Below are 19658 nucleotides of genomic sequence, written 5' to 3'. Positions count from 1 at the left end.
CTGGGTCTTACTGAATTCTCTACTAAACCATTGCCTGACTGTGAAGATTATACATCTGGGATTTTTGCAACTATCTTAGTTTTGGTTCCCACATTTAAGAGCTAAATTTTGTCCCTGCCACATTTTGAGGTGCTTCTGTGCGGTGAGGCAGTGGTCCAACCTCCTTTGAATGAGGACGTTCAGTTTTCTCAGCATCATTTGTTGAAAAGCCTCTTCCTTCCCCCACTGAGTTGTCTTGGTACCTTCTTCAGAAATCAATTAACCATGGGCACCTGCGTTTACTTTGGACTCAATTCTATTCCATTGATATCTGCCATCCTTATGCCAGCATCACACCGTCCTGACAGCAGTAACTTTGCAGTAAGTTTGGAAAGGTTGTTCTTTTTGCAAGGTTGTTTGAGCTACTCTGGGACCCGTGATGTAACGTGTGAATTTTAGAATCAATATATGTATTACTAAAGAAATTCAGCTGGATTACCATAGAGGCTGTGTTGAATATGTGGATCTACTTAAGGAGCGTATTGGTCACTCTCAGAGGGATTGCTGCAGTTATCCAGGACTCCAATTAGTTCTCATGACCCTGGACAGTTACAAAGGAGCCTGGGACTCCCCCGACCCCAGGCCAGTCCCCTTCTGCATGTCCTGCTCACATCCCTCCCACCACTGTGATGCCACCCTCAACACTCAAACAGATGTCAGCACCACACCCTTGACCTACCAGCACTGTGGGCTAAATGAACCTCTTTTCTTTATAAAGTATCCAGCTTCAGACACATTGTTATAATTATGGAATGTGCCTAAGACATAAACTGTACATTTAGTTAATATGGTGGTGATATTGATTCATTCCTTGTAACAAATACACCACACAAATGCACAATGTTCTTCTCTTAAGAGAACAAGAGGAGGGATTATGGGAACTCTCTGCACTTTCTGCTCAGTTTTCCTATAAATGTAAAACTGTTCTAAAATATAAAATCTAGTTTATAAAGGTAACAAACGTATGCAGGACACATAAGGACACAGGTAAACTGAGAAGTGTAGCGTGGTCATCCAAGAAAAGGGAAAACATTGTGAAGATGACACATATCCAAAGTCAACTGATAGTTGATCAGATCCCAGGCCCAACGGGGTTAATTGTGGGGTCTGATAAACTCACCCTACAATTCATCTGGGAAGAACGAAGGGCTCAGAACTGGTGAAGAAACTTCTGAACTGAAAACGAAGGTACGGGATTTGTCCCACAAAGCACAGAAGCAATTGAATGAGCGTGATAATGACACAGGCAGAGAAAAATAAACCAAGGGACCTGATGTTAACAGTGACATTATGGACTGTGGATGTGGCTCAAGTGGTAGAGCGCCTGCCTGGCAAGCACAAGGCCGTGAGTTCAAAACCCCAGTATTGCCCAAAAAAATCATAAATGAGAATACAATCAGCAGGAATCAGCCGCTCACCATCCACACACCTGGGAGGAGAGAAAGCTGCACCCTCAGGGCTGGAAGCCCAGCTCTGGACGGCTGTCCTCAGGGACTGCAGTGAGCCTGGGCTCCAGGACCTCTCATTCCAGCCAAAAAGCAAATGAGTCTCCTCCAGATAGAGATGCAGACTTCAAGCTAAGCACAAATCCTACAGCTCTCACAGCAGGGCAAAAACGAAAATTGGTAGAGAACAAAGGAATTATTCTGTAAATGCTGCTGGGATGAGTGTCCAGGTACACAAAATAAAAAATTTGAACCCACAGTCCTGCAGAGTGTTGGGCCAAGGTTTGCCTCAAATATGCTACAGCAGTGACAGGTCATTTTCCTAAGTCCAAATGGCACCTTCTCATCGGAGCCTCCGGCCCAGCCCACAGGCCGTGAGTGATGTGTACAGATCGCCACCTCCCAGGTCTCCAGCCCCAGGGCCGGGCCACACGAGGCCAGTGGTGACAGTGGCAGAGCACATTACTGTGCCCCAGGGTAAGACCTCTGTTGTCGACAGTCCTGTATCTCCAAGCCTGTCACATTGAAACTACAACATAAATACTTTACGTGATTGATAAATCACAGGTCAGATTCTAATATCCTGGTCTGGGTGCAGTGTTTTCCTGCACCACCAACCCCAGTTAGCTACATCCTCCACAGAACAGGTAATGACAGGCAGAAACCATGTAACTCTGGACCGGAGCCCTGAGTCACCTCAGCCCTGGGGAGCAACTGCACCTGTGGCCGGCACCCACTGCCACCCCACCTCCCTCGTCACATGCACACCGGCTCCCACAAATGGGTAAGAAGCCTCCACAGCAAAAAGAAAATTGCAATCACTTTGAAAGAAAATCTGAGAGAAGATTTGGGGACTTCATAGCAGAGAGCAATTTCTTAACAAACAGAAATACACATCCACCAACAATGAAGGGAGGAAATTTTGTTCATCAAAAACAGCATCTGGAGGAAGGTATTTCAACCCCACCTTTGATGAAATTTTGTTCATCAAAAACAGTCACAGCTGGAGGAAGGTATTTCAACCCCACCACTGTGCGGGTATCTGCAATATTTAAAGGCTCACGCAGGCAAGTCACAGAGAAGTCACACACTGCCACTATAGCAGCCAGCGCTCTCCTGTGAGGCAGAACTATAAGCAATCGCTAGGATTTATTTGAAAGGTCATGACCCTGCCGGAGGCTGGAAAATCAGGGTGCAGAGGGCACTGCAACCTGGAGGCAGAATTTCTTCTTCTCTGGAAAAAACTTGGTTTATGCTATCAGGACCTTCACCTGATAGCAACCCTCGCACAAAGGAAAAGGAAGAGCCCCTGTGCTTAAAACTCACCACCTCCTGTAGTGCGGCACCTACATCAGGGTCTGGTGAGATAACAGAGTACTGGGGTCAGCCAAGCTGAGGCACAGAACTGACCATCAGAGCCACCAAATGCGAAAAGAGCTCACTCATCACTAACAACAGGAAGTGCTCATTGAGCACACCGTGGCAAATGCCAGCCTGGCAGAGGGTTGCAGTTGAGGGTGCAGAGGGAATGGAGTCCACTGCCTAGCGGGAGGCTGAGGTTTATCTCTTCAGCACTAGAACGAGATGGCCAGGGGTCTGCATCCCAGCTCTGCCACTTCTCAGCCTCTCTGTCCCAGCTGTCAGGTGAGGACGACAGCCTATGCATCACAGGGCTGCTGTGAGGACTAGTGAGCTAATCCACGTGAAAGGGCCTGGGACGTGGGAGCTGTGGTCACTGGGTGTTCATAGCAGACAGGCACAAACCTCACACACGGCCTTTCCGCGTCCAGATGTCTGCACACAAACTCACAAGACGTGGACAGCCCTGGGCATGGTGACTGTGACTGTGTCTGCCAGGAGAGGGAAATGGACTTTGCACCTGCCCAAGCAGAAATGGATGGCCAGTCACGGCAAGCACAGCAGCCACAATGACTGAGCTTCTCCAACAGGTGTCTTGAAATACATACAATATGTGAATTCCTCTCCTACAAACTTCAAGTCCACGAACAACACTGGGCGTTGACTGTGCACACACACACAGTCTGTGTGTGCACAATGAAGCAGATGCAGTGTGCATGGTCATTGCTGCTAACAGAGGAAGAGGAGAGGGTCCATGGGGACACAAAGGGGACTTTGAACACAACTGTGGCTTTTATTCTTTTAAAAACAAGCGAACTTGAATATCTAATGGTTAGCCAATAGCACAAAACGTTAAAATTTCTCATGTCCAGTTGGTGAGTGTGTGGATGCTTCCTTGTTTGGATCAGCGTTGGCTGACTTTTCACATGAAGGGTTTTTCTCCTGTGTGGGAAGTGGCCCCAGGCAGCACCTAGGCTAATGGGTACAACTGTGCTCCAATAAAACTTTATTTTCAAAACCAGACAGATGGTGGACTGCCAACCCTGCTCTTAATGGTTGAAATATTCCAATAGCTTTTCAACTCTGCTCAGTCAGTTCTCTGCTCAGAGATGAGCTTAACAATGAAACACAGATCTAGATACAAAAGGACACTCTGTCCTTGAATGTCGTGTGGAATGGACAACACAAAAAACGAAGATGTCAGGGCCACCCACTCTCCGGCCCAAGCCATCCGCCCATCCATCCAGCCCTTTCTCTGGTGCTCAGACACAACCTCCTCTAACAATATTGACCCAGACAGCAGAGCCTTCAGAGTCCTTTGCTTCAAAATATGTCAAGCTTTCCTTTCTCCCCCATCAAAGTCCCCAAAGAGGAAGACAGAAAAGTGACCCACCAAATCTTGGAAACTGACCACCACTTTTGGGCAGTACAAGGGCCACCATTGCCCCAGGATGCTGATCCAGCCCTGTCCCTGCTCCACAGCAGCAGAACCACACAAAGCCCAGGCCCTCCTTATACCCACTTGGCTCCAGACCCATTTCTCCCAGCACTGGTTCAGCCCCAGTGGACCCCAACAGCTTAGGGCTAGCCACCCACATGTGAGCTCGGGGGGTGGAGGCAGAGCCTGGTGGCAGGAGGGAACCTGCCACTCGCAGGAGGGACTCAGCAAACGCTGTTGTGTCAGTGAAGTGTCCATGATAAAGGTGTTAAACCAACACCTAGAACTTCACAGTCCCCAACCAATGCTCCCTCTTCCACTAACTGCACAGGGAACAAGAGACCCCAGGAGAAGAAGCCACTGCGGGGTGCAGACAGTCTTCTCCTGAGTCCCGGTGCAGGAGCCTACACAGAACGTGTGTTCCGTGCACTGCCACCACTGGCTGCTCACAAAGGCTGGGAGTCTCCAGGAAAAGATGAGGCAGCACTGTCTCTCCTGGACCACTGGGAGTCAGTGATGGGAGCCTCTCCTGAGCCCCCGGGGCTCGTCTCAGGGGAGCCTCCCCTTGCCAGTGCCCAGCCACCCCCAGAGGAATCAGTGGAGGCTCAGAAACAAACCCTACCTATCTTGGTGGCCTTCTACCAGCAGCAGCCTCACTTTTTCAGAGGAGTGTGGGGCGGGGAGGGGGACAGAGTCTTTGCTGAGGCAGGAGGGGACAGATGAGCAGGGGCCCCCAGATCCGAAAGTTTTGCTGGAATGGGGGCGCTGCCTCTGTGATGGAGCCACACAAGTGTGGAATGACAAGAGCTGGGGCCAGGGCTCGGAGCAGGAGCATCTAAACGCAGGAAGATTTATCAGCCTGTCACGCACCAAGTGTACTTACAATAAACCTGAAATCACTAGAGTTTCTGGAACAAATATTTATTTGTTTTGTGCACTGGCTTTGGGGCCAGTCCCTCTCTGAGTGGCACTGTGTGTGTATGGACAAATGCCAACCCCAAGCATGGCAGCCGGCAAGGGTGGGGACTGTCTCCTCCAGGCCCAGGAGCCCTGGCGCTGAAGCAGCTGAAGCGAGCGCAGGTCACCCCACCCAGGGCTCATGGGTGGCCACACCTGAGACCCATGGCTGATTCGGAGCCCACAGAAGGACACAGGGGAATGAGGGCTGTGAACTCTGCTCTGCCGGCCCCTGGCTTGGTACTCTGCAAAGGAGAGAGGCCATCTGAGCCTTGGGTTCCTGGGTCCTCACCGTGCTCGTGGCACGGCTTCCCCACGGAGGATCCCAGTGAAACAGTGGGAGCAAGAGCCTGCAGGACATCAGCCACCACATCAGGGTAAAGGGCTGTGGTGGAAGATTTAGGGTGACAATGCCCAGGCCAACCTCCATCACATGTGTCCTGATGGGGACCTAAGAGAGTCCCAGCCTCCAGTACAAAGAAAGGAAAGGAGATGGAGGAGGAGAGAGACTTCACGTTGAGTGCTTGCCCTGTGTGAGGAGCTGGGCTCCGCCTGCATCACTCTGTTTAATTCTCACCCTCGTTCTGGGAAGCACTGCTACCCCATGTTGTGACTGAGAACACTGAAGCTTAGGACAGTGACATAACTGTCAGACCATGCAGAGGGTCACTAGGAACACAGAGGTTTGACAGCAGAACCACATGTCCTACCACCCGAGGACAAGCTCCTGCCATCAAATAATGACTCCTGTCACGACCTGCCTCATGGACGCTGGCAAACAGGGGCACTAAGCCAGCCCTGTCTCCTGAACCCCTCAGAGCCCTTAGACTGTCTTCAAACATCCCTGCTAGAGCTTGGAGCTGACAAAAAGCTGCCTGTCCCCAACCCGTAGTCTGTAACTGCCTGCAGGCCTGCCTTACCCACAGGGAAGACTCAGGGTGTTTGCACCCAAGCTGTTGGAGAAGGGCAGGGGTGTCCTAAGCCCTGGGACCAGCCAGCCCAGTACAGCAGACAGAAGCCATGGTCTGTGACAAGAAGAAGGTCACTAGCCTCTTTTGAGGGGACAGTTTACTTATTTCCAGTGGATGTGGTCCTGTGGGGATGCATTTCACATTTGAAAGGGAAAACAGATGAACCCTCTCAGGTTTTAGAAATCGGTTTGAACATGGGCCTGTTTTCAGGAGAAATGCAGGTGTTACAGCCTCCGCTGCAAGAGGGGACGTGCAGAATGAACTGGCAGCCCGGCTTGAGCAAGCCATACCTGAAAGTGTCATCTCCAGAAAGGATGTTTTCCCAAGGAAATGTGCTCCAGGGAGACAGGCAGAGCTGGCAGTGCCCAGGCCAGGTCTGTGTGCACAGGGGGCTGTGACTCAGGTCCCCACAAGCAGAGAAACCTTAGGGTCCCTTGCATGGTGCGGTGAAGACAGGTACTGCCATCGACAGGGCCCCCACGCATGTTGCTGATGAGTGAACATCTCTCGTGTCCTTTTCTACTCCTTCACATTGCCTAACAAATCTTCTGCCCCCGCTGGCAGCCGACTTTCCAGCCTCGCAGTCATCCCGAAGGGCGAGGCTCTTGGTTCATAGAGAAGAATGCATAAAAAGCTTTCCTGGCTTGGACAAAGGCGCTATGAAGAGCTCCAAGATAGAGCTGTTAATTACTGTGGCACTTGCCTGGTGGCCCTGGGGCTGCCAGAAATCCCCCAAACAGCAGGGAGCTGGCTCCAGCAAGGTGGCCCTGGGCCTCTCCAGGCCACGTGTAAGTGATTCTTGCAAAACGGTTGCTCCTTGTCCTTTGTCACTGTCCTTCCAAGTCAGACAGGTGATAAAGAAGGGAGGAAGGTCAGAAGGCCTGAGCACACAAGGGAGGAGCCCGGGGCCCCTCCTCTGACACTGCAGCCCCGCCCACCACCATGTTGGAGATCCCTGGTCCTTACTTCTCCCCAGACAGTTGACAAATAGAGCCCAGCAGGGGAAGGGGGGAAGGTACAAAGAAGGGTCAGTGCCACCTGTCTAGGATGGGGAAGACAGGGGCCTGTGGACCCATCACAGCACAAACTGAGGCATATGGCTGGGAAGGAGCCATCACCCAGACAGCACCCAGGACTAGGTATCAGCTACAGCCAGCACCTCAAACTCACAATGCAGATGGTTCAGAAGGAGGTCCTGAAATGGGAAGGCCACCAGCTTTGGATGACCTAGGATTGCAGTCTGACAGTATCACAGTACACTATACTGTCATGGAGGGGACACTTGACCTTGCTCATCTCCTGAGAGCCCCCATGGAAGAGGGACGGTGTCAGGTGGTCCCAGAGGTACTTGCAGGACTCCATTCCTGGTCTACCTTCTCTCCCTTGCACCATGAAAGAAAATCGTGACCTGAACAGCTGCCAGGGATGCTTGAACCATGGCGGCACAACTGTCCCTCTAGTAATGGCTGCGTCAGCACTTGGTGCTCCTCTCGTCCCCAAACGCTGGGAGTGGTGTGTGCACCACTTCTCCAACTGGCCCATGGCCAGCTCTTCTCCCCCACTCTCCATAGGGCTGGGGAGGGGCAGACCCTCAGCCAACTCCAGACTCCCCCTGCTTGACATCCCCGCTCCTGCAGTCACAGGCAGAGGGTGGATGGATGGCCCTGTCACCAAGAGCATTTCAGAGGGCACACTTAAGTAAAACAAATCCTTCCATTGGAAATAAACCTCAAAAAACATTTTTAACAAATGGGATTAACGTCTCTCCTGGTAATGGAAACCTGAGTCTCCGAGCAAAGTCTCAGCAATTTTTCAGGCACATTTTCCTACCTTTTGCAGCAATGATTCTCAGCAGATTCCCCTGGAATAATCGGCCCATTCCAGTTGTTAGGATGTGGTCTTTAAAACTGAGTTATTCCAGAACATCTTGGAAAATAGGGGCTCTTCATCTAACCAATTATGAAACACTGCAGACGTCGTCTGCTGTCGGAGAGAAAGATTTACCATCAGAGTGGATGGCGGGCTGCCGTGGCTCCTGTGCCCTGGGACGCCTCTCTGGGGTTTCCATCATTTTGCAAGTAACATTGGGAGGATTTAAATACTCTGAGTGGGGAAAGGACGCTGCCTGGCTGCCCCTGTCAGGCTAGAGAGTGATTGAAGGGGCCCTGTGAGGATCCTCGGGAGAACTGCGCACAGAATTGATGGTCCAGCTGGGCCTGAGGTCCCACTCCGAGGCTCTCACAGTTACTCCCTCCACAATCAGTTCTCAGATGCTGGGAGACAAGGAGCCATCTCCTGGAGTTCACATGCAGAGACCAGTCCTGAACCGGTAACTCCCAGCTGGCATTCACAGTTCTCAGTGCTTGCAGATGTGCTGGCTGTACCAGGCCAGCTGAGGCCCAGAGGCACCAGTGGCAGAGGGACTTAGGTCAGGACTGGAGGGTGTTGAAGAGGTGGGTAAGCAAGCAAAAGAGAAGACGTCGAGAACAGAAGAGAATTCCCCAAGCCTGAGACTGGAGAGGAAGGACATCATCCAGGGAGCTGCACACAGTTAAGAGCTGGCCCTACACAAAAACAGATATGAAGACCAGTGGAACAGAATAGAGGACCCAGATATGAAGCCACACAACTATAACTATAACGCTAAAAATATACGATGGAGAAATAGCAACCTCTTCAACAAAAACTGCTGGGAAAACTGGTTAGCAGTCTGCAAAAAACTGAAACTAGATCCATGTATATCACCCTATACCAAGATTAACTCAAAATGGATCAAGGATCTTAATATCAGACCCCAAACTCTAAAGTTGATACAGGAAAGAGTAGGAAATACTCTGGAGTTAGTAGGTATGGGTAAGAACTTTCTCAACGAAACCCCAGCAGCACAGCAACTAAGAGATAACATAGATAAATGGGAACTCATAAAACTAAAAAGCTTCTGTTCATCAAAAGAAATGGTCTCTAAACTGAAGAGAACACCCACAGAGTGGGAGAAAATATTGGCCAACTATACATCAGACAAAGGACTGATAACCAGAATATATAGGGAACTTGAAAAACTAAATTCTCCCAAAACTAATGAACCAATAAAGAAATGGGCAAGTGAACTAAACAGAACTTTCTGAAAAGAAGAAATTCAAATGGCCAAAAAACACATGAAAAAATGCTCACCATCTCTAGCAAGAAAGGAAATGCAAATTAAAACCACACTAAGATTCCACCTCACCCCTGTTAGAATAGCCATCATCAGCAACACCACCAACAGCAGGTGTTGGCGAGGATGAGGGGAAAAAGGAACCCTCTTACACTGTTGGTGGGAATGTAAACTAGTACAACCACTCTGGAAAAAAATTTGGAGGCTACTTAAAAAGCTAGACATTGATCTACCATTTGATCCAGCAATACCACTCTTGGGGATACACCCAAAAGACAGTGACACAGGTTACTCCAGAGGCACCTGCACACCCATGTTTATTGCGGCCCTATTCACAATAGCCAAGTTATGGAAACAGCCAAGATGCCCCACCACTGACGAATGGATCCAGAAAATGTGGTATCTATACACAATGGAATTTTATGCAGCCATGAAGAAGAACGAAATGTTATCGTTCGCTGGTAAATAGATGGAATTGGAGAACATCATTCTGAGTGAGGTTAGCCTGGCCCAAAAGACCAAAAATCATATATTCTCCCTCATATGTGGACATTAGATCAAGGGCAAACACAACAAGGGGACTGGACTTTGATCACATGATAAAAGCGAGAGCACACAAGGGAGGGGTGAGGATAGGTAAGACACCTAAAAAATTAGCTAGCATTTGTTGCCCTCAACGCAGAGAAACTAAAGCAGATACCTTAAAAGCAACTGAGGCCAACAGGAAAAGGGGACCAGGAACTAGAGAAAAGGTGAGATCAAAAAGAATTAACCTAGAAGGTAACACACACGCACAGGAAATCAATGTGAGTCAATGCCCTGTATAGCTATCCTTATCTCAACCAGCAAAAACCCTTGTTCCTTCCTGTTATTGCTTATACTCTCTCTGCAAGAAAATTAGAGATGGGGTAGGTAAGGGAGGGGGTGGGGGAAGAAATTACCCAAACATTGTATGTACATACGAATTAAATAAATAAATAAAAATAAAACCCCACTAGCAAGGGGCCATCCTCTCTGAGTTCCATCTAGACACTTTCTTTTCTTTTACTTAAAAAGGCAATTAAAATCAATCATACTTTTGAGTAATAAAAAAAAAAAGCTGGCCCTAACCGGTACACAGCTGGCTCTGGCTGGTACAGAGCTGGGAAGGTGTTGGAGGGCCCAGCAAGAGATGGGAAGGACCTGGTCTGTCATGGGGGAGGCTCAGCTCCGTGCCAAAGGCAGTGGGACCCTAGGGTGATCTGAAGAGAATGTAGGATGACCAGGTCCCTGACCACTAGCAGGAAGCTGGTGTGGAGGGGATAAGGCTGGAGCTAGGAGACCACATGGAGGCTCTGGTCAGTGTAGGGGCCCAACAGACATGGACACGGACATGGCCAGGGAGGGGCAGAGGCAGCAGGAACAAGCGAAGAATCCAAGTTCTAGGTGCTTCTGACTAGGCAGCTGCAGTGCTCAGAGCTCGAAGGGATCCCCAGTGGCTAGGACATTATTCCCCCCATTCAAGTCTACCTGGGAACTCAGAATGTGACTTTATTTGGTAATTAAGGTTAGGATCACAAAACACAGTCATCCTGGATTAGGGTGGACCCTACGGTCAATGGTTCATGTCCCGGAGAGGACACACAGACACACACAAGCAGAGGCGGCCATGTAAAGATGGAGGGAAAGACATGACCACAAGCCTAGGAAACTCTCCCCCGGAGCCTCCCCTGTGGACACCTTGATCTCAGACTTCTGGCCTCCAGGCTGTGAGAGAAGAAATGTCTGTGTGTAAACCACTGTGTGGTCATGTGTCATGGCTACCCCAGGACATTTACCCATACCCAGAGACCCTATGAGCACAGGGCTGTACCTCACCCTCCATGCCCCTGTCATCTCACACAGGGAAGAGACCTGCTTTGGCCCCAGTGTCAGTGGCACCTGTCCTCACAGGAAGGGCAGTGTCAGGGTCAGGCTATGGGTGGGATGGGGATTCTTTTTCCTTTCCAGTCTCCTCCATACCACAGACACCTACAGAACTGGTAGCTAAGCAGGTGGAAGAATCTTGTCCATGTGGCTTGAGCTACACCCCAGCCTGGACAAAATGGTGTGGCTGGCCACAGCCACACAGGGTCAGCTGAAGCTAAAGGACCAGCACTGAGCTAGCAGAAGCCTAGCCTGGCTCCCCGAAGGATATGATTTGGGCAGGCTTGGAGGAGGGGAAGAATCAGAGTTTTGAGGGACAGAGTTGGGGCGGCTTGTCTCTGTCCTCTGTTCCTGCTGTGTGGCTGCTTTTGCAGAGCTGTAACTCAGATGTGCATGAGAATTGATGCCATTTCTCTAATTGCAATAAATTAATTTGAAAGCTCGGCAATGATGGGAAAGTGATTTTCTTTTCCTCACAGAGCCCAGGTGACATCTTCCTAGCCCCGCCCCCTAGTTTTCATAACAGCAAGTGTGTGTGACTTCTGCATCTCTCCCCTGCCTGGCTATCCTGGGAGCTCAGGGAAGAGTCTGAGCACAGACAGCGTGTCTTTTCAGCTCTCTCCCAACTTACTGTAAATCTGCAGGCTCTGTCTGCTGAGGACATTTATAATACGAAGGGAAAGGTTTTAAGGTCAGCTGTCAGATTGTGAACACCTAACAAGGGGCCCTGGGAGTCCATCAGATTGATGTAAAGTCTGCCAAGTGTCCTGACACACCATCTTGGTGGAAAGCCCACTGGAGGGTACTGGGGACACAGATCTTTGTCTCTGTACCTGGGGCCAGGAGTTGGAAAGTGAATAAATGAATCACACATGTGGCCCCTCCCATTCAGCTGAGCACAGTTCTAGTACCGGGCCCAGCCTGGCCCTCCAGGCCTCTAAGTCTTCACTAGGGTGACCCTGATTCAGGGGTCTCTTCTGCAAACACTGGAAAGTGGTCCCTCCCATTCATTCTTCAACAAACCAGATTATGTCACCTCCTTCGTCACCTGCCTTCCACTTAAGACCTTCAGTGACTTCTCCCAGCACCCAGGATGGAGCCAGGTCCCTAGACACCTACAGATGGCTCAGGGAACCATGTCACTATGACCCTCCTAAGACACCTTTTGAGTGTCTGTTTCCCCAGCTGGAGAGAGAGCCTGCGGTGCAGGGGCCCCCTGTAAACTGGGCCGTGTCCTGGATGTGACTCTGAGAGCATCCCACAAAATAGTGTCTGCATCCTGCTCTCAGGGCTTTTACAGAAGGTGATTCTACATACTGCATTTCGGGGGGAACAAACCCAGAAGGGCATAGAACATACTTAGCTTTGCCTGAGCGTATGTAGGGCAGTATGGAGACAGAGTCACAACCAACAGCTGATGTAGGAGCCAGTGGCTGGTGTTCACTCATCCAGAGGCACTGCAGGTAAGAGAGGACCCTATGGCTGCAGCCTGGGGCAGGGGGACTCTGAGATCCACACCACCAGTTGGGCAGCACCCAGAGCCATGAAAGCAGGATGTGGGCTTCACTTGTGGGCGGGTTGGAAGCCCCTCCCACAGCTGCAGGAGAGAGCAGAGCAGCACACAGAGCTCAGAACCGCCGCGCCCAGACATTTGACAGAGCATGGGGCAAGGCTGCCTCCCCGTCTGCGAGGCTGCACAGGCTTGAGGTCAGTAAGATGCAGGAGAGCGCAGAGGCTCTGATGTGGCAGTGGCATGACACTGGATGGCTCAGAGGGGTCTCACAGTGAGTACCAAGGTTCTGGTCGAGCATGTGCCCGTGCCATGAGGCCACAGCCTGGCAAGGTCAGCATGTGACTCAGAGTCGGCGAGGGGAAAGGGCAAGGGCAGAACAGGACAGAGACACAGAAGTATCCCCTAGCATGAGCAAGTCCTAAACGAGAGGGACTGAGGCAACACTTCCAATGTCATCATGGTTGACATATATGTATCTGTGACTGAGTGGCTATGTAAAGCCACTGTTAGACAACTGCGCTGGCTAATGCAGGTGTGGGCTAGTCACTGTTACTGAGCCCTGTGCTGTTGTCCCCACCAAGTGCTAAGTGAGCCCTATTTCCTGCCATCAGAACTTACATGGTCAGGGTAGAATCACTAGAATCCTTTTTGCCAGACCTTCAGGACTATAGAGTCAACAAGAGTCAACTCGTATCCAACTATACTGTGCATTATGCCAGATTTTCTGTGAGGTCCTCATTTAGGATACATTTTCAATATTTAGCTTCACTATTGGAGAAATACTAATTGAAGCTATTCGAGCAGGTTTTAAATAGCAAGAGAAAGACAATGGTTTCCCACTCCTCCTATCAGACGTTCACCAAAACCAGAAAAGAAAAGAACCAGAAAGACACCTGTAGCCCTGAACTGGGGGTGTGAGGAGGGCTGCTGTATTGAGTCAAGAACAAACAGAGTAGCAGAAGGCCTGTGGTGGCAGATGTTAGGGAAAGACAAAACCACAGTGGAACCAGCAGCTCCTCCCAGGACAAGGGCAATGGTGGCATGCATGACAGAAGCGCTGTGGGTGAAGTCTGCAGGTGTCCAGAGTGGCAAAGCAGGGGCTAAACCAGGAATTCCAGAGAAGCTACAAGTGTGGGAAGTGGTTACTTAGAGAGCTGCAGAGAGGAGAGGAGCTGTGCTGTGAACTCTGTGCTTGCCTAGTGTGACAGCAAGAAGTAAAATCAAAATAACCACCCCAAACACACCCTGCGTCACCAGGGAGCTTCTACTGGCTTCTAACACCCCAAGCATTTCACCACGATTAGGAGGGTTTTAAAACTTCATAGAGCAATCAATTCTGTGGACAAGATCTCAAAGGAGAGATGAAAGATAACAGAAAAGACAGGACAACAAGTGCCAGAGCTCGGGGGAAAGCAGAAGGAAAACAAACCGTGTGTGAGATGTGAGGCTGACTGGAAGGAGCACAGATGGAAATGCAGGTGGAAACACGGCCATGGCCATGGAGAGCAGGACGGAGGGAGCCAGCAACCTGACCTGGGAGTCAGCAGGACACGGAGGGTAGGAGACAAAGAGACAGAGGTGGAAGACAGATAAAGAATACCCCATGCACACTTAAATGGCATCTCAAACCTGAAAACAAAATTAATGTAGCAAAAAATTTAGTGTCCTTTGACACTGGGTACCAGTGGCTCATGCCTGTAACCCTAGCTACATAGGAGGCACAGATCAGGAGGAATGCAGTTCAAATCCAGCCCAGGCAAATAATTTGCAAGACCCTATCTCAAAAAAATCCTTGACAAAATGGGCTGGTTGGGTGTCTGAAAGTGTAGGCCCTGAGTTCAAGCCCCAGTACCACACACACAAAAAAATTAGTATCCTTTGAGAATAATTTTCGAAGTAAAAAAAAAGACTTCAGTCTCCAAATTAAAAGAGTATTTGTGTTGTGAAAAATATTAGCAAAAGACGCCACAAATGTTGCTGATTTTAAAGATAAGGAGTTCCTCAGAGAGTTGAGGGAAAGCAAGTCACACACAGGACAACATTCAGTGCTAGAAAACAGGTGAATGCCCACCAAGTCCTCCCAAAGGGAACTGCAACCCGAAAGTCTTAGAGCCAGCCAATCTGTCTTTAAAATACAAAGGCAGAATTCAAATGTATTTTTAAAACTTCAAAATCTAGAAAAAAATCCTTAGGAAGGTCTCACCCTGAAGAAACTACCAAAGGACAGCCTTGGCCAACTGAAAGAGAGAGGAAGAAACTGGGGCAAAGAACCAGCAGTGGGGAGCACGCTAGCTGACCTTTGAAGATACAGCCGGACCAGTGCAGCGTCTTAGGGAGCAGAGAGTATCGGTGTTACACCCGACAGTAACTTAGGGAAGGGGAAGACTGATAGAGGAAGGGCAGGGTGTGTGAGAGGCAGTGAGGTGCACAGATTTCCACATCGCTTAGTACCAGAAAGAAAAGATATATTTAACTCCAACAAATCAACTAATAAATGTATGCCTACATGCAACCACTAATGGATACAGATACATCATTAACAGATGTGTGTGTGCACATTAGATATAAATTCAGATTATAAATATTTTCATAGGTGTGTGAATCAATTAGTAGACTATTAGTAGGTATGTAAGTCAATTTTAAAAGCACAAAGGGTGGCGCTAAGATTTTAAAATATAGCCAAATAAAACGTGGTTGCTGGGAAGTTGAGACACAATCATCTGATCATTCATCCTGGGTGTCCACAGAGGACCAAGTAGAATACAGAGTTACAAGACAGCTTCCAAAGCAAACTTCCACCCTCCAAATGGTAAAAATAAACAAACGGACAAAGCAAAGGATACGAGGACCCTGGTGACAAACGCTCTGAAGGGCAAGCACAAGTGGAGTTCATAATTACAGCAGAGCTGACCTCACCCTTCTGTCCTCAATAAAAGGTCAAAACCATTCAGGAGGAGGCCCCAGGGACCGCGTGTGTCTCCCAGAGATAAGCTGAAGCCAAAGCCCCCGAGACGCTGACGAAGAAAGCACCCAGGCAGATGCGCTGTGACAAGCAGGGCCAGGGCCGCCAATCAACGTCACACAGGCTTTATTTGGGGACAAAAGACATTATATAAAACAAAAAGTCACTTTATGATGCTAAAGATGCAATCCACAAAGAAGTGTAGCAGTTTCAGATATTAGTCATCAGAATGTGGTGCCAGCACTGGGAAAGCAGAAGTTGAGAGGTGCCGGAGGCAGGGGCGCCTTAGGAAATGGTCACTCGGCCCCTCAGCCCCGATGGAGCAGGGCAGAAGCAGGAGGAAGCCACAGAAGCTTAAGAAGATGGCCAAAAGGTGCGCAGGCTGCACGAAACACAAAGGAGCCCAAGGACTGCTTCCCGAGAGCTCGCCGTCTCGTCACATGGAGTCCTTGGTTACATGTCGGGGAACACATGCCACCTGCGTCAAAAGACAAACAGCAGACGGGGTGGGGGAGGAAGGGTTTGTATGGTGGAGAAAGGTACCTCCTTCCCTAAAAAGAGCTTTTCAGAGCAACAAGAAGAGCAGTAGCACATCAGAAAGTGATCACAGGACATGACGCCGTCTTACAAAAGATGGAATACTAGCAGCTCTTTGACACGCGCACACACAGAGTTCTAAAATTCAAACCACCACCAGCTACCATTTTCACCTACGCGACTGACAAAGACCCCGGTGCTGGGCAGTGCTGTGTGGGTAGCAGATGGGGCCATGGCATCTCACGCACTGGTGGTGGTGAGGGGTGCGTCAGCTGGGGTTTGACTGGGAGAATGGAAACCCTCCAGGAACCTCCCTTCCGGAGGGGATTTAGTACGGGGATCACAGGCTTACAAAAATGTGGGGAGAGTAAAGGTTGGGGAGCTTTGGGAATCCAAGAAGGGTAGAAGCCGTGGGAAACCACTATGGCAGACCTCAGCTGTGTGCAGGAGTGACATGTGCGCACTGTCCCTGAACGCCACTGGCAGACCCACCCAGACTTTACTGAAGCCCAGCTCTCACTGCATCACTAACGTCAGCCTCTTTTTCTGTTAGGCTTCCAAATTCCACACTGGCGGCCCTCATTGGCAAAAATTGACAAAAGATTTGGGAGGATGGAATTTCCAGGTCTGACCTCTGCAAAACAGAGGGGTGTACCCAAAGGAGAGGGAATAATGAGAAGATCAGAACAGGTGACAATCCAGAAAAATATGCTGCTTGGAATAATCCTTGTAACACCACCCATCAGAGTCACCCTTCCACGAGTGCCAAGAATTTATCCTACAGGGATTTGAGCACATACATTTGTGTAAAAACCAAAATAACCCTATATATATGCATGAACTCACTTTCCCAGATTCGTAAGAAACTCTAAGTGCATTGCCCCTGGGGTGGAGGACTGGGAACAGGGCTGGTCAGGAGGGTCACCCTTCTTGGTGTTCACTGTTTGCTGCGTGTCCACTGATGGCATAGTTTCAAATAAGCAATGGTTTTTGAACCAGTGGGGATTCAGAGAAGTAGGACCAATGGTACAGAGATGGAGAAGGAGGCAACAGAGATGGAGGTGGAGATGATGGCCATGATGGTTGATGAAGGAGGTGGGCATGGGTGTGATGGAGATGGGGTGATGGAGGTGGAGGTGACAATGGAATTTTCCTAGCGATTTGACACCTTGGGGGGTGGCTAAGGCGTTCTTGCATGTGGTGCTGGAGCCTAAAGCTCACGGATCAGCAGCAGTGGAGGAAAGATGGGTGGCAAGTCCACAGCACCAGCAGGGTGGACAGACCCACATCCTGGCTGCCTCCATCCTTGGTCTGTGCTCTACAGAGGCAGAGCCCTTCCTTGTGGACCTACACACACGCATGCACACACATCAGAGGAGAAGAGCAGTGTTTGGCCAGCCCTGTTCCATGTCCCTGAGATAAGCCAGGTGAGGACAACTCACCTGTGCTGCCAGGGTCTGGTGCTTCACTTCTGCCCCTGCAGCGCCAGGAGAAGCCTCCTGCAGTCCTTGAGCGGAAACACACAGGAAGGAGGATTCTGGGAAGTTCAGTCTGCCTAGCCGAGCTGACACATCACAGAGCTGCCTCACTTGGTAAAAAGAACAATGTGGCCCCATTTCATATTTACTTTAAAACATTGAGAAACGATTCAGAGTCCAGGCGGGCGCAGGCTAAAATCGATGCAGTCAAGTGCTGTAGGTGACGGAATGAACGGGTGCAGACTTCTGAACAGCAATTTGGACACACAAATCAAGACCCATGGGCATCTTCACAGCACCCCTGGGAATCAGAACAAAAGGAATCACAGTCCCAAATGTTAGTGGGGGAGGGGCTCCCCTGCTCCACTGCTCCACTGCCTCATTGTCTTTAACAGTCAAGAGTGAGAAACAACGCAAACATCCAAACTCGCCCCAGGTATGTCATCTTACTGTGCACAATCATCATGCATTTCAATTACCAACTGTCGCAGCTGGAAGAGGCTTCCCGGATTAAGTACGGAAGGGCACCAGGTGCCTACACACTCTGTCTGCACCTGTGTGATAGCCACCTGGGCGCAGAGGCCACTGTGCAGTACCTGTGGAGATGCCCCTAAGTCCAGGAAAGCTGACCCCATAGCTCCCGGAGGGCAGACCTCCTCCAGAAAGCAGGTGCTGGACTGCCCTTCCTCCAGCCCCTCTCTCTGGGGGTGCTTCACACCACCTCACAAATGCTGCAGCAGCCTCCAGTCAGGCCAGCAGAGCGCCCCACTCTAGCACTGCAAAAAGGAGTTTCGGGCAGAGCAGGCCACAAGGCCAACATATCCCAGCTGGCAGTTAAAGTGGTAGCCCAGGACGGGCGGCCGGGTGTGCTCGGCTCCAGAGCTCTCTCCACCACACCCCACCATTTATTTCAGTCCTCCTGGGTTTCCACAACAGGGGAGAAGGTGCCTGCTGACTGCTTTTGTCCCATTCGTCTGATTTTTCACCTATTCAAGGCAGGGATCTGGCAGGAACTTCTACTCTACCAAGTCCACTCGTATTTCATAGATGAGATTTCCAACCTGATTGAAGTGCCTGGCTCCGGGTGGTGGGTCTCAGCAGGTTCGATATACTTCCAGCCTGGCTTCTAAGGGATTCCAGTTTGTTTCAAAATGACCCTGGCTTCAAGAAAGAAACTTGGAGGCACAGCCTGTGAAAAGACAGTGCCATCCATGCAGGAAGATTCACCAGCCAGCCCAGAAAGAGCCAGCAGGTGTTCCCCTCCGTCATGGGAATGATGACCAGAACACTCTGCAGGAAGGAGGAGACCACAGTGCCCCGCCCCTGCTCTGGTGCACCTGTGTCTCTTTACTCTTTCCTCCCACAAAGAGGGGCTGGTGGTCAGTCTGATTGGCTGGATCCAGTGGTGTACACTGGGCCACAGACTGACCTGTGCTCCTTTGCTGCATGACTTGGCTGAAGCTCCCCTCTGTCTTACTTTCTGCTGCTATAGCAAACAGAATGCCACAGGCAGAGTCACTTATAAAGAAAGTTACTTCCCATGGTTCTGAAGGCTGGGAAGTTCAGTAATGGAGGCACAGCAGCTGGGGGAGCCCTTTCTGCTCCTTCTACGCAGTGGAGGGCATCATGTGATGAGATACAGCAGGAGAGACAGCCCCCTCACTTCTGTCACAGCAACCCCGTTGGTGGGGGCAGGGAACCTGATGACCTAATCGCCTCTTAAATGTTCCCCCTACTGACACCGCGGTGCGATCAATTTCAAGATGAGTTTGGGAGGGGCCGTCCAGACCATAGCACCCCACCAGCAAGCAGTCTATTTCCCACCCTTGACTCTGGGCTGACTCAGGACTGCATCTTACCGACAGAATGTGGTGTGCCAGTTCTGAGCCTGCCTCAGGAG

General features: G+C 50.2%; 1 long non-coding RNA gene across 11 annotated transcripts in view; it reads right to left on the bottom strand.

Annotated features, from left to right (window-relative positions):
* LOC141425867 (uncharacterized) overlaps nt 1-19065 on the bottom strand; it is a 99836-nt gene extending 80771 nt beyond the window's left edge. For 8 of the 11 annotated variants that reach the window (XR_012451045.1, XR_012451047.1, XR_012451046.1 and 5 more), the window contains exons 1-2: nt 17723-19065; nt 8040-8192 (exon numbers count right to left, since the gene is read on the bottom strand). This is a non-coding gene — a long non-coding RNA (uncharacterized lncRNA). The remainder of the gene's footprint in view (nt 1-8039; nt 8193-17722) is intronic. The other 3 variants (XR_012451050.1, XR_012451051.1, XR_012451052.1) reach the window with 1 other exon arrangement.
* Between the last annotated feature and the right edge of the window lie 593 nt (nt 19066-19658).

This window comes from Castor canadensis, chromosome 8 (genome assembly GCF_047511655.1).
Source record: "Castor canadensis chromosome 8, mCasCan1.hap1v2, whole genome shotgun sequence".
Classification (NCBI taxonomy): Eukaryota; Metazoa; Chordata; class Mammalia; order Rodentia; family Castoridae; genus Castor; species Castor canadensis.
This window is presented reverse-complemented; position numbering and strand designations above follow the sequence as displayed.